The following is a 15329-nucleotide window of genomic DNA, read 5'->3' as shown; positions in this document are numbered from 1 at the left end:
GCCAAGGCTTCTTCAAAAGCACTTCCCAAATGTTTGATCACTACTGCTGTGAAAGACAAGGGTAGCAATTTTCGAATCCACTTCCAAATTACAATCTATCCGACTTGAAAATATCTTTCTTGATCATAACTGGGTCAGTGTGCTAGGAGAGCCTTAACAACTTCGACTACATGATTTCAAGAAGGTTAGTCATCACTTTTTTGAGGGCAAGTTAGAGATGGGCCTTGCTATTATTGTTAACATCAGTGAATGAACTAAAGCAATTATATCCAAGTTATTTTTGCTTTTTCTTTAGTCATCATATTTACATCTTCTTCTACTACATTTCCAACAAGAGATTGTAACAACAGTTACTGATGTCCTACAATATCCCCTTTTATTTTCCCATCCATAATTTCCTGTATTTCACTGTTATTAAGGACATCTGAATGCCAGGACAGAATTCTAATGTTTGTTCATCAGAAGTGCATTAATTCTCACATGTGATCAGTTGATTTCTAACCAGGAGATGCGTGTTTTTCAGTGGTGAGATTTTACATGATGACGGTATTGAAAATATTGCAGTCGATTCATGAAATTAAATGTTGTTTTGACAGTTACATAGCAACTCAAATACTGTTTGAATTTGGGAACAAAACTCCAATCTACATCAAAAGTACAAAGCTCTTGAGATCAAGTTTACTTTCTGTAATTGAATTCAGGCATAGCACAACACACACAAATTGCTTAAATCATCTTTGCATGCATTGTTTGCGTATTTTATTGCCCCTGACCATATTACTCATAATTTACCATTCAAGTATTTGGAAGTTGTAGTTGGCTTCAGTGGTAACGGCAATGATGAGAGGGATTAGGAGAACTCGAGATGGCTGTTCTGTGCTCAGCTATATCAATAAGTATTATGAACAGAACCCTCAATAGTATGCCGAAATGCATAGAAGTAGTAGATTATCAAATGCATTTATTGCAGTTGCATATTATGGCACAACTTCAGTTTGTCCAAAACTCTCTTTCCTATATTCAATCACACCAAATTACATTAATCCTTGTCCACATCCATGTGCTTATTGAAATTTAAAGTTTTCAGCCATTGGTTTAAACCCTTCAAGTCCTCAATGTCCAGTCCTCCATTTCTCTAATGAAATCATCCCTAAACTGTCCATTTCTCTGACTGGTCTCTTCTTTAATTCCTTTGTCTTTGTCCCATCATTCAGGGCTATGTTTTGGAATTCCGACCCAGAGTCCTCTCATGTTTTCATTTCATTTCCTCCTTAAATTTTCAAATTCAGTGGCCAAGTGGTGAAGAATATAACTGTGGAGCCTACTCTTTATACACCCAACTTCTCACTTACAGACATGCACATTAAATATCTCATATCTTCAATCAAACCTTCACAGTTTGCATGATCCTATAACTACAAGTACAAGTGAACACCCAGTTAATGCCTACAATTGGATCACAATTAAACACGTTCAATTAACTAGCAAGTCCCTTATAAAAATTCCTTGTAAAAAATTACTTTGGTACATTCTTTCAATATTGGTTCACTCTATAAATGCAAATTATTTTACTTGTTACACAAGAATCTCTGAAAACAGTGAGTCATTCAAAAATTAAGGAAAGGATACAGGACTGGACTTCATATCTGTTTTCAACTGATAGATACCCACCAATGCTGCTTTCTATACTCGGGTTGCACTTCAGAGTGGAGCACATTTTCATACCCTAAGCAAAGATTTATGAATCATAAAAGGTCAATGCACTGCAACGCAATAGATGTGACAGAATGGGCTGAACTTACCAAAAATGATCCAAGTATCAACTTTGGGACTTTGATGGAGGATTTCACTCTGTGAACTCTATTATGTTTCACTGCTACTCACCTCAATAAATATACATGTACCGTGCTGCTGTGATGCTGTGGTCACCAGTGATGGAAGTATTTGCCACTGATGTCACCTTCTGAGAATCGGGATACCAATGTCACATTTAAAGCCCAGCCTTGCACCAGGTCAAACACTCCTGATCATGAGTAGCCCTTCACAGGATATATAGTGGAAAATAAACAATAAAACAGAAGTCTCTGATTGAATATAGTATTGACTGGGTGACACTTAATGCAAATTAGTAAATATATTCAATGAATGATAACTGCAGCTAGCTCAGATCTTTTTGAACTAGATTAAATTAGATTCTCTACAGTATGGAAACAGGCTCTTCAGCCCAACAAGTCCATACTGACCCTCCGAAGAGTAACCCACCCAGACCCATTCCCCCTACCCTATATTTACCACACACTAATGTACAGTACCTATCATTATGGGCAATTTAGCATGGCCAATTCGCCTGGCCTGCACATCTTTGGGAGGAAACCAGAGCACCCGGAGGAAACCCACGCAGACACGGGGAGAATGTGCAAACTCCACACAGCCAGTCACCTGAGGCTGGAATCAAACCCGGGTCCCTGGCGCTGTGAGGCAGCAGTGCTAACCACTGAGCCACCATGCCGCCCTACAGGAAATCTTTCTTGTTCATGGGTATTATGTAGGCAAGCATTAATTGCCCATCCCTGATTGCGCTTGAGAAGATGGTGGTGTCTAAGTCCTCTCTGCCTTGTAATCCCCAATGCTGCTGCATTCTACCATGCAGAAGCTGCTCAACATGCTCATCTTGCTCCTGTGAAGACTGCTGCCACTCTCCCAGCTCTTCACTGTCCATCACATTCTTAGCTTGCCTTTTTCTGTTGCACAGAGATCTACAAAAATGATATATTACACTCTATAAAAATTGTATTTCAAGGCCCTCACCCCCAAGATCAATCCAAGCATCAGAACCTCATCTCCAAAAGGTTTATCATGTGTTCCCCAATGGCTCTGGTGGAAGAACAGATGGCACTTTATCCACGCTCAGCCTGAGTCAGGTCTTTGCATATGAAAACATCAGCCATGGTTGCAGAGGGTAGCCCTTGTCACTGACTTTGTCACAGGTCACCAAGATGAAAGAGTGTTACCTGGTACAAATTGCATCAGGAACAGCCTTGGTATATTCGTGGGTTGAAATCCTACCAAACATCCTCAATGGATCCTTGGAAGTAGCCAGAAGCATAAAAGTCAATTGTAGAACTTACTTTGATGGCCACCCAGTCCTTCAGGTCACAAGACCTGCTCCAGCAGATGGCACAGTTCTGTATTGGCATCACGGGACATCCTTAGTCTGTGGTGGCAATGAGTCTTGCTCAACTGGAGAGAATGGCATTGAAGACAATAGACTCTGGGCTTTTGGCTCCTTTTATTGCCTTGGGCTCTGGGTGCCAACATTAGTGGTTTCTGATTGAGAGAAAGTATTCTCACCAATCTTTCTTTTCCAGATATTTTTAATCAAGTTGTTCAAACCTGTAATGATATACCTCTGGAGTGGTGGGACTTGAACACAGGCCTTCTAGTCCAGAGGTAGGGACATTTAATTTCTATGCTGAGTGTAAGGGCCTATCTAATTATCAATGTCAAGAATCGACCACCAGAAATTATGATAAAAAGAAGAGGCACTTGTTGTACAACAAAATATAGCTTTTTTTTTGCATGACAGCAATAGGTATATTTAACATTTAATGAGTGAGATGTAAACTTACCTATTGGGACCCTCGTTTGCTATGTTGGTCTCCACTGGGACCTTATGCAAGATGAGCAGTTTCTCCACCCAAAGTTCGTGTGACAAGAGTATTACAAGTAGGAGGTCAAATGTAAGAGAAAAGTATAGAGTTAATGGCTGCACACTTTGGATCATTGATATTTGCATCTTGGGGTGCAAGACCATTGTTCCCTGAGTGACAGCACAAGTGGATAAAGTTGTAAAGAAGGCGTACATCATGTCTTCCCTCATTGGTCAGGGCACTGAGTATAAATTTTGGCAAGTTATAATGCAGGTGTATACAACTTTAGTTAGGGCAAATTTGGAATATTGTGTGCATTTCTGGTCAGGGAGAAAGTGAGGGCTGCAGATGCTGGAGATCAGAGCTGAAAATGTGTTGCTGGAATAGCGCCGCAGGTCAGGCAGCATCCAAGGAACAGGAGAATCGACATTTCGGGCATAAGCCCTTCTTCAGGAATGAAGAAGGGCTTATGCCCGATACGTCGATTCTCCTGTTCCTTGGATGCTGCCTGACCTGCTGCGCTTTTCCAGCAACACATTTTCAGCTCTGCATTTCTGGTCAGTATACTATAGAAGAGTTTGACGAGGGTGCAATAAAAGTTTACCAGAGTGTCGCATGGTTCAGAGTGTGTTAGCTGTAAGGAGAGGTTGAACAAACTTAGATTGTTTTCACTAGAGCATCGGATCTAGAGGTGTGACCTGAAAGTATATAAAATTATGAGAGGCATGGGTAGGGTGGATAGTCGAAGTCTTTTTCCCAGAGTGGAAATAGCAAATCTTAGGGGGCATAGACTTAAGATGAAAGTGGAGATGCTTTTACACAGAGAGTAGTAAGTGCCTGGGGAGGTGATAGAAGCAGATACAATAACAACATTTAACAGGAATTTGGATAGACACAAGAGCAGGTAGGGAATAGATGGATGTGGACAGTGTGTAGGTAGATGGAATTAGTTGAGAATAGCATGATGGTCAATGCACGATGGGCCAAAGGGTCTGTCGATGTGCTGTTCTGTTCTATGTTCTGTCATCAAGTTGGGTGGAAGTTATGCAACTTCAATGTTAGTTCTTCAGAATTATCACCTGATGCAAATCTCTGTCTAAGCCTTTTTCCCTATTGCTATCATTCATATATTCATGAATTAAATACTTTTTGCTTGATCTACCTCCATGCCTCTTGACTTCACATTTATAGGTATTCTGGAAGTAATCATTTTTCCTGAACATATTCCCTTCTGAATTGGAAGATTAGTTGGTTTCAGTTTGAGAACTTGACCTTAATTTTGATCTTAATCTTGATGAATCCATGAACCATTTCTCCACTGGAGGATTTTTATGTCTTGGATGTCTTTTCTTGAAGGATATTGTTCCTGCTAAACTGGCAGTTGGTCCCTTGCCTTGTCTAAAGGATCTTCAATCTCCTTAAATGTCCTTGCAGTTGAACAGTACACTTCTTCAGGTAAGGAGACATAATCCACAAATGATATAGGCTTCTCTGTTCTTTAGAGAGAGAGACAATTGGTTATGTTTAGAATGAGGGCAACCACTCCACAAATATAAGCTAAAGTGAAAAGGCAGATCTCCATAAATCAACACAGCCAGTACAGGAATTGAATCTCTTGTTGTTGGTTTAATCCTGCACATCTCGTCATGTAGACTGCTGAGTAACTTGCTGAACCCCCAACACCACCATAACTATCCAGCTAATTCATGTTGATGCCCCATTATATGATCTGGAAGACCTAAAGTCTCATAAATGCCCATCGTGGAAGATTACCGCACTGTTAAAGCTAATACTTTTTTTACTTGTTGCATCTTGGATTTTTGGACCAGGCAGTTTTAAATTTGAGCAGGTATTCTCTTTTTTGCAATATGTTGGATGTTCAGACCAGGCAATTTCTTCTTTTTGATTTTCTCCTGAAAATGTGGAAATCGTCTGACTTCCGTGCAGCCACATGCAACTCAGCACCATGTAATTCAAACAAATCTTTAATCTCAATCTGCTAATACATAGAGTCTTAAAGTGATAGAGATGTACAGCACGGAAACAGACCCTTCAGTCCAACTCGTCCATGCCGACCAGATATTCCAACCCAATCTAGTCACACCTGCCAGCACCCCACATATCCCTCCAAATCCTTCCTATTCATATATCCATCCAGATACCTTTTAAATGTTGCAATATTACTAGCCTCCACCACTTTCTCTGGCAGCTCATTCCATACACGTACCATCCTCTGTGTGAAAACTTTGCCCCTCAGGTCTCTTTTATGTCTTTCCCCTCTCACCCTAAACCTATGCCCTGTAGTTCTTTGTCTATTTATCCTATCCATGCCCCTCATGATTTTATATATCTCTATAAGGTCACCCCTCAGCCTCCAATCCTCCAAGGAAAGCAACTCTACCCTATTAAACTCTCTCTATAGCTCAAATCCTCCAACCCTGGCAACATTCTTGTAAATCCTTTCTGAACCCTTTCAAGTTTCACAACATCTTTCTGATAGGAAGGGGACAAGAATTGCACACAATATTCCAAAAGTGGCCTAACCAATGTCCTGTACAGCCACAACATGACCTCCCAACTCCTGTACTCAATACTGTGACCAATAAAGGAAAGCATACCAAATGCCTTCTTCATTATCCTATCTACTTGCGACTCCACTTTCAAGGAGCTATGAACCTGCACTCCAAGGTATCTTTGTTCAGCAACATTCCCTAGGACCTTACCATTAATTGTATAAGTCCTGCTAAGATTTGCTTTCCCAAAATACAGCACCACACATTTATCTAAATTTAACTCCATCTGCCACTTCTCAGGCCCTTGGCCCATCTGATCAAGATCCCATTGTAATCTGATGTAACCTTTTCTGCTGTCCACTACACCTCCAATTTTGATGTCATCTGCAAACTTACTAACTACACCTCTTCTGCTCACATCCAAATCCTTTATATAAATGATGAAAAGTAGACGACCCAGCACCAATCCTTGTAGCACTCCACAGGTCACAGGCCTCCAGTCTGAAAAACTTCTACCTAACTGAAAAGTCTTCTACCTTTGAGCCAGTTCTGTATCCAAATGGCTGGTTTTCCCTGTATTCCATTAGATCTAACCTTGCTAACCAGCCTCACATGGGGAACCTTGTCGAATGCCTTACTGAATCCATACAGATCATATCTACCACTCTGCCCGAATCAATCCTCTTTGTTACTTCTTCAAAAAACTCAATCAAGTTTGTGAGACATGATTTCCCACGCACAAAGCCATGTTGACTATCCCTAATCTGTCCTTGCTTTTCCAAATACATGTACATCCTGTCCATCTGGATTCCCTCCAACAACTTGCCCACCACCAACGTCAGGCTCACTGGTCTATAATTCCCTAGCTTGTCCTTATCATCTTTCTTACACAGTTGCACCACGTTAGCCAACCTCCAGTCTTCCAGCACCTCACCTGTGAATATCGATGATACATATATCTCAGTAAAAGGCCCAGCAATCACTTCCCTAGCCTCCCACAGAGTTCTAAGGTACACCTAATTAGGTCCTGGGGATTTATCCACTTTTATGCATTTCAAGACATCCAGCACTTCCTCCTCTGTAATATGGACATTTTTCAAGATCTATTTCCCTACAGTGTATATCTTCCATGTCCTTTTCCACCATAAATACTGATGCAAAATACTCATTTAGTACCTCCCCCATCTACTGCGGTTCCACACAAAGGCCGCCTTCCTGATCTTTGAGGGGCCCTATTCTCTCCCTAGTTATCATTTTGTCCTTAATGTATTTGTAAAAACCCTTTGGATTCTTCTTAACTCTATTTGCCAAAGCGATCTCATATCCCCTTTTTGCCCTCCTGATTTCCCTCTTAAGTACACTCCTACTGCCTTCATACTCTAAGGATTCACTCGATCTATCCTGTCTATACCTGAGATATGCTTCCTTCTTTTTCTTAACCAAACTCTCAATTTCTTTAGCCATCCAGCAGTTGCTAAACTTACCACTCTTTCCTTTCATCCTAACAGGAATATACTTTCTCTGGACTCTCGTTATCTCATTTCTGAAGGCTTCCCATTTTCCAGCCGCCCCTTTACCTGCGAACATCTATCCCCAATCAGCTTTTGAAAGTTCTTGCCTAATACTGTCAAAATTGGCCTTTCTCCAATTTAGAACTTCAACTTTTTGATCTAGTCTATCCTTTTCCATCACTATTTTAAAACTAATAGAATTCTTAAGTTGAAGTAGAGAAATTTTATATTTCAATACCATCTATCATTTAATGAGGGTATATTTTTTTTAAAAGAAATTGCTGTACTTTTGTACAGTTTTGCAGAAGCAACATTCATTGTCATGGTTGGGCCTTATCTGTGCCTGTGAGGTTTTATTGTTCCTCAGTAATGATACTGAGTCTTAGACAATAACCCAAAGAGCAGATACTATTCTGGCGTGTTCACACACTTAAGGATATCTGTCCTTTATGAATTCTACACTTTGTTATTTACTGGAGGTAAGGTTGTTGTTCTCCTCTCAAGATGTGTCTGTGAGTCTTTCTGGTTTCTATTTCCCTAATAGTTGAATAGATTACTCCACAGTGTAATCTTCCTTGGACTATAAGAAGTATGACACAGATTCATCAATAATTCTAACAGCAGTTCTGAATCCAATTAATTCTAATTTGACAGATCCATAGTCCAAGTTTTCCATTCATCTGTAGAGGTTTTCAACTGGAACAATTTATTGTTTCCCCTCAATACTGAACTCTTCTTCTAAATATTGCCCTTTCAAGGATTTATTTATTCTCAGTTGGAAGTAATTATCAATAGCCTTTGAACCGTGATCAGAAGTTTTGTTATCTGCCTTGATATTTTGGCAATTTATAATGTTGCACTCAGTCGAGAATACAATAGTATACTGACTTGTTCAGCTTCAGATTGAGTGTTTAATTTTGAAGCAATTCTATATGTCCAGAATTGTTGCTCCAAAATTTTCCGTCCTATGTTCAATTTGTCCCATCTCTGAAATCGAACCTTTTTGGAAGCATTAATTCTCCTTCCATTTCATCTCAATATGTTTATTTATTTTTATTTCTGTAAATATATTTAAAATCTGTGGCATCTCAACATAGTTTCTATTCCATTATCTCCAAACTTGTGTTCTTGTACTAAATCAATATTGTTTAAATTCTGTTGTTTTAAAAGCTTCTTCAAACTTCTCAACTTCATTTCACAGCAATATATTATATATATATATTAATAAAGATTTAAATTATGTTAAGCAGTACTGTATTTTGTGACTACTTTTAAGTTTTAAATGGACCATTGTTAACAATTAGTTCTGCAATTAAGATGAACATTTTCCCACTTCTGTCCACGTACTCTCTAATGTCACTGTGCATTTTGGAACCTACCCGTGATGCCTGATTTCTTTTCGGATTTCCTTCCATGTTTGGTCTTTTGCACCTTTATTGTAACATTTTTAAACTCCTTTCCTGCTGAGATCTCTAATTTTACTCTCAGAATTCCCTTATGCCCAAACTTCTTCTCAAAGGTCTCTGTCTTTTCCCAGCATAGTTAGCTTTCCTAGCCTAGACTTTTTTTTTCTGATCGACTTTGAGGTAAAAGCTTTCTTCTGGAATGCTACTTTGACCCTGTTGCTGTTCTATGAGTTTTGCTGTGCGTTTTATCAGTTTTCAGATTTCAGTTACTGACTACTCTTGTCTTCATAAAATGGTAATAGAACATAGAACAGTACAGCACAAAACAGGCCCTTCAGCCCACGATGTTGTGCTGACCATTGATCCTCATGTATGCACCCTCAAATTTCTGTGACCATATGCATGTCCAGCAGTCTCTTAAATGTCCCCAGTGACCTTGCTTCCACAACTGCTGCTGGCAACGCATTCCATGCTCTCACAACTCTCTGTGTAAAGAACCCGCCTCTGACATCCCCTCTATACTTTCCCCCAACCAGCTTAAAACTATGGCCCCTTGTGTTAGCCATTTCTGCCCTGGGTAATAGTCTCTGGATATTGACTTTATCTATGCCTCTCATAATCTTGTATACCTCAATTAGGTCCCCTCTCCTCCTCCTTTTCTCCAATGAAAAAACTCAGAACTCAGTCAACCTCTCTTCATAAGATAAGCCCTCCAGTCCAGGCAGCATCCTGGTAAACCTCCTCTGAATCCTCTCCAAAGCATCCACATCTTTCCTATAATAGGGCAACCAGAACTGGACGCAGTATTCCAAGTGCAGTCTGACCAAAGTTTTATAGAGCTGCAACAAGATCTCACGACTCTTAAACTCAATCCCCCTGTTAATGAAAGCCAAAACACCATATGCTTTCTTAACAACCCTGTCCACTTGGGTGGCCATTTTAAGGGATCTATGTACCTGCACACCAAGATCCCTCTGTTCCTCCACACTGCCAAGAATCCTATACTTAATCCTGTACTCGGCTTTCAAATTTGACCTTTCAAAATGCATCACCTCGCATTCATCCAGGTTGAACTCCATCTGCCACCTCTCAGCCCATCTCTGCATCCTGTCAATATCCCACTGCAGCCTACAACAGCCCTCTATACTGTCAACGACACCTCCAACCTTTGTGTCGTCTGCAAACTTGCTGACCCATCCTTCAATCCCTTCATCCAAGTCATTAATAAAAATTACAAACAGTAGAGGCCCAAGGACAGAGCCCTGTGGAACACCACTCACCACTGACTTCCAGGCAGAATATTTTCCTTCTACTACCACTCGCTGTCTTCTGTTGGCCAGCCAATTCTGTATCCAGACAGCCAAGTTCCCTTGTATCCCATTCCTCCTGACCTTCTGATTGAGCCTACCATGGGAAACCTTATCAAACGCCTTGAAGTCCATATACATCACATCCACAGCTCGTCCCTCATCAACTTTTCCAGTCTCATCCTCAAAGAACTCGATAAGGTTTGTGACGCATGACCTGCCATCACAAAGCCGTGTTGACTGCATTTAATCAAGCCATGCTCTTCCAGATGGACATAAATCCTATCCCTCAGAATCCTTTCTAACACCTTGCAGACAACAGACGTGAGACTTACTGGTCTGTAATTGCCGGGGATTTCCCTATTTCCTTTCTTGAAGAGAGGAATTACATTTGCCTCTCTCCAGTCCTCAGGTACGACTCCAGTGGAGAGCGAGGATGCAAAGATCTTCGCAAGTGGCGAAGCAATCGCACTTCTCGTTTCCCAAAGCAGCCGAGGACAAATCTGGTCCGGACCTGGCGACTTGTGAATCTTAATATTTGACAAAATTTTCAGCACATCAGCTTCCTCTATCTCTATCCATTCCAGCATGCACACCTGCTTTTCAAAGGTTTCATTCACTACAAAGTTTGTTTCTTTCATAAAGACAGAAGCAAGAAACTCATTTAGGGCTTCCCCTACCTCCTCAGACTCTACACACAAGTTCCCTATGCTATCCCTGAACAGCCCTACTCTTTCTTTGACCATTCTCTTATTCCTCACATAAGTGTAAAGTAATCCTCACATAAGGATTACTATTGCAACAACACAACATCAGTAGGGTAAAACTAACCTGTCTCACGACGGTCTCCCTAATCCGTTCTGCCAAGCCTTTCTTGTGCCCCCTCCTGGCTCTCCTCAGACCATTTTTGAGCTCCTTCCTCACCTGCCTGTAATCCTCTAGAGCTGAGCTTGACCCTAGCTTCCTCTACCTTATGTAAGCTACCTTCTTCCTTTTGACGAGAAGCTCTACCGCTCTCGTCATCCAAGGTTCCTTTATCTTACCACTTTCCTGTCTCAGAGGGACATATTTATTCATCACTCGCAACAACTGTTCCTTAAACAGTCCCCACATGTCTATACTGCCTTTACCATGCAACAATTGCTCCAAGTCCATCCTTCCTAACTCATGTCTAATTGCATCATAGTTTCCTCTTCCCCAATTAAATATCCTCCCATTTTGCCTAATTCTCTCTTTCCCCATAGCTATGTAGAATGTGAGGCAGTTGTGGTCACTATCATCAAAATGCTCTCCCACCACAATATCTGATACCTGCCCCGGCTCGTTTCTGAGTACCAAGTCTGGAATGGCCTCTCCCCTCATCGGCCTGTCAACGTACTGAGTTAGGAACTGGACGCAGTATTCCAAGTGCAGTCTGACCAAAGTTTTATAGAGCTGCAACAAGATCTCACGACTCTTAAACTCAATCCCCCTGTTAATGAAAGCCAAAACACCATATGCTTTCTTAACAACCCTGTCCACTTGGGTGGCCATTTTAAGGGATCTATGTACCTGCACACCAAGATCCCTCTGTTCCTCCACACTGCCAAGAATCCTATACTTAATCCTGTACTCCTGAACACACCTTACAAAAACAGCGCCATTCAAATCTTCTGCTTGAAGGAGGTTCCAATAAATATTGGGAAAGTTAAAGTCACCCATTACAACAACCCTACTACGTCCACACTTTTCCAAAATCTGCCGACCTATGCTTTCTTCAATCTCCCTGCTGCTATTGGGGGGCCTGTAGTAAACTCCTAACGAGGTGACTGCTGCCTTGCTGTTCCTAATTTCCACCCATACTGACTCAGGCAGATCTTCCTCGACAATGGAAGGTTCTGTAGCTGTGATACCCTCTCTGATTAGTAGTGCTACACCCCCTCCTCTTTTTTCCCCCCTCCCTATTCTTTTTAAATGCTCTAAACTCTGGAACACCCAGCAACCATTCCTGCCCCTGAGAAACCCATGTCTCTGTTATGGCCACAACATCATAGCACCAGATACTGATCCATGCTCTAAGTTCATCACTTTTATTCCTGATACTCCTTGCGTTAAAGCAAACACACTCTAACTGATCCCATGGTTCCTTCCCACTAGCTGGTCTACTGCTTGCTATTGCCTCATCTGCATCAACTCTCACCTCCGGTATACAGCTCAGGTTCCCACCCCCCTGCCATAATAGTTTAAACCCTCTCGAACTACTCGAGCAAACCTTCCACCCAGGACATTGGTCCCCTTCCAGTTCAGATGCAACCCGTCCTTCTTGTACAGGTTCCACCTTCCCCAGAAGGCATCCCAATTATCTACATATCTGAAGCCCTCCCTCCTACACCAGCTGCGCAGCCATGTGTTAAGCTGCGCCCGCTCCCTGTTCCTCACCTCACTATCTCGTGGCACCGGTAGTAAACTGGAGAACACTACTCTGTTCGTCCTGCTTTGCAACTTCCATCCTAACTCCCTGAAATCACTTTTTATATCCTCAATCCTTTTTCTGGCTATATCATTAGTGCCAATATGTAACACGATTTCTGGCTGTTCACCCTCCCCTTTTAGAACCTTATACACCCGATCGGAGATGTCCCGGACCCTGGCACCAGGGAGGCAACATACCTTCCGGGAATCCCGATCCTGACCACAAAATCTCCTGTCGATTCCCCTAACTATCGAGTCCCCTACCACGAATACTTTTCTATTCTGCCCCCTTCCCTTTGCCACAGTGTCAGGCTCAGTGCCAGAGAACTGACTACTATGGTTTTCCTCTGGTAGGTCATTCCCCCCAGCAGTAATGCTGTTAAACAGGTGAGTTTACCAGTGTATCTGTCATTAAAAGTCTTCCCTTTGGATCAATTGGATTATTTCTACTTCATGTATTTCAGTGAAATTGCCCACTTCTCACCCCACTGATCACTATGTTGTATTGAGATCTGTGTGTCAACCAGTAATAGCTTGTGGTTGAGGTAATTTGCCACCAATGCTACTTTTTATGCTGTCGTTAAGGACTTTATCCAATTATCAGTGGTCGATATTTAGTCATTCCTCTGTGTCCAAGAGGGTTCCGTTCCTAAGAACACGAGCAAATGATGGAATTTGTGAGTGCAGAGCTCATTAAAAATAGGTTAAAATGGTTGAAAATATCAAGGATACATGACTTTTGACTACAGATGGAGTCATAGATGGGGTCATAGAGATGGACAGCATGGAAACAGACCCTTCGGTCCAACCCGACCAGGTATCCCAAACCCAATCTAGTCCTACCTGCCAACTCCCGGCTCATATCCCTCCAAACCCTTCCTATTCATATACCCATCCAAATGCCTCTTAAATGTTGCAATTGTACCAGCCTCCACCACTTCCTCTGGCATGTTGACTTTACTTATTTCTCAACAGGTGAGTGAACTCACAGATACAGAGGATTTACTGTAGTCTTCTAGTGGGTCTTAACAAGAAGAGGTACTTGTTTTATGTACCAAGAAATACCTTACTGCATTATAGCAATAGGTGCAATTAACATTAACTAGATAGACACGATTATGAATTATGAAATTAAAAAAAGCTATTTTTTTTTAATCAGGACCCCTAGCACAACAGATTGCTTCTCCACCCAAAGACGGAGACATAATTGGGTTGGGTGGAGTAAGGCAACTTCACCATTCACTACCTCAGTACTATTGCCTCATACATTTTGTCACTTCACAATTCTTAGAGAGCTCTCTTAAAACTTCTCTGCAGAAGGTATTTTTCATTCTTCACTTTTTAGATACATGAAAAATCAAAAAGTGGTGAAATTCTAGATTTCAGTAAAATTTCTAAAAGTTCTCAAATCAAGTCAGCCAAAGGCTTTCGAACTGAGGTTTATTTCAGTACCTGAAAAAAACTTCCGATATCATTAGTATTCAAAACTCCTGTTAAAGCTCATGGTTAATGTTTCACAGGGTGGTATGAATTGAAATGAAGAATTGTGAAATAACAATGTTATGATACTGGCAAATTCACATATATGGAAATCGGATATTTGCAAATTCATGTTCCTAAGGAATCCTTTAAACATTTAATTTGGACTAGAGAAAACATTGGTACTGATACTGGTATTCCTATTAGAGACAGATCTTATTTCTACCTGCACCTGTGGCATAGAACGGGATTGCATTGTATCGTATGGATTATGCTGCCACTTTATAAGACGTGCTTATTTTCAGTAAAAGTGAGCACATGGAAAAAGGAATGCTTGGTCGTTAGTAGTAATGGTTGGATCAAGTTACGTATCACGATAAAGTTTTCTCCTTAGAAAGTTTAATCCTTCTACATATGCTTTGTTTCATTCTTTATGAAATACATTTTTAGCAGTTCTCATAATACTGTTACACATAAAGTTGAACAAAAATATTTGCTTCAGATGCTTAACAATGACTGAAACGACACCTTCTGCGCCGTTTTGTCATGAATGTATATTTTGTAAAGTGCTAAAGTTGATGTTGCACTGATGCAGCCTGGTGGCTGAGGCACTGATAACTGCGTGAAACTGTTGCATATAGAGATAGGCTCTTGACATCGTCTGTCGGCCTGAGGCTGTCCGCTTTGTGTCTGCTTTAATTGAAAATTAATAGTTAGGGGGTTGCCATGGAAATGATACCATTGCTTGCAGACAGCAACCCCAGCTTTTTGCAAAGCAGACACTAGTGGTATTGTTTGTCCTTTTTGACCTCGGAAGGTCAAAAGCCTGTAGGAGGAAGAGAAGTACAAATATTCTAGTTCAAGCAAAGAAAAGAGGAAAGTAGTGTATTTAAACTGAAATGATATTTAATAATAAAGCATGAGATTTGAGTAAAAGTTTTTAAACAGAAAAATGGCTAAAGATTTTTTTTCCATTTTACACAGGCAATTAAGTGTATTATTACAATACCTC

The 15329-nt window shown here is 40.9% G+C and overlaps 1 protein-coding gene and 1 long non-coding RNA gene across 10 annotated transcripts in view; one reads left to right on the top strand and one right to left on the bottom strand.

Annotated features, from left to right (window-relative positions):
* Positions 1 to 15329, top strand: part of foxp2 (forkhead box P2) — a 795054-nt gene that overhangs the window by 354499 nt on the left and 425226 nt on the right. The gene's annotated exons all lie outside the window — the stretch shown is intronic.
* Positions 14932 to 15329, bottom strand: part of LOC122559677 (uncharacterized) — a 1737-nt gene continuing 1339 nt past the window's right edge. For both annotated transcript variants that reach the window (XR_006314502.2, XR_006314501.2), the window contains exons 2-3: positions 15327 to 15329; positions 14932 to 15143 (exon numbers count right to left, since the gene is read on the bottom strand). The exon at positions 15327 to 15329 is cut by the window's right edge. This is a non-coding gene — a long non-coding RNA (uncharacterized LOC122559677). The remainder of the gene's footprint in view (positions 15144 to 15326) is intronic.

This window comes from Chiloscyllium plagiosum, unplaced genomic scaffold (genome assembly GCF_037043375.1).
Source record: "Chiloscyllium plagiosum isolate Xiang-an unplaced genomic scaffold, Cpla_swu_hap1 HiC_scaffold_19, whole genome shotgun sequence".
Classification (NCBI taxonomy): domain Eukaryota; kingdom Metazoa; phylum Chordata; class Chondrichthyes; order Orectolobiformes; family Hemiscylliidae; genus Chiloscyllium; species Chiloscyllium plagiosum.
The sequence above is the reverse complement of the archived record's forward strand: the minus strand, read 5'-3'. Positions and strand labels throughout refer to the sequence as shown.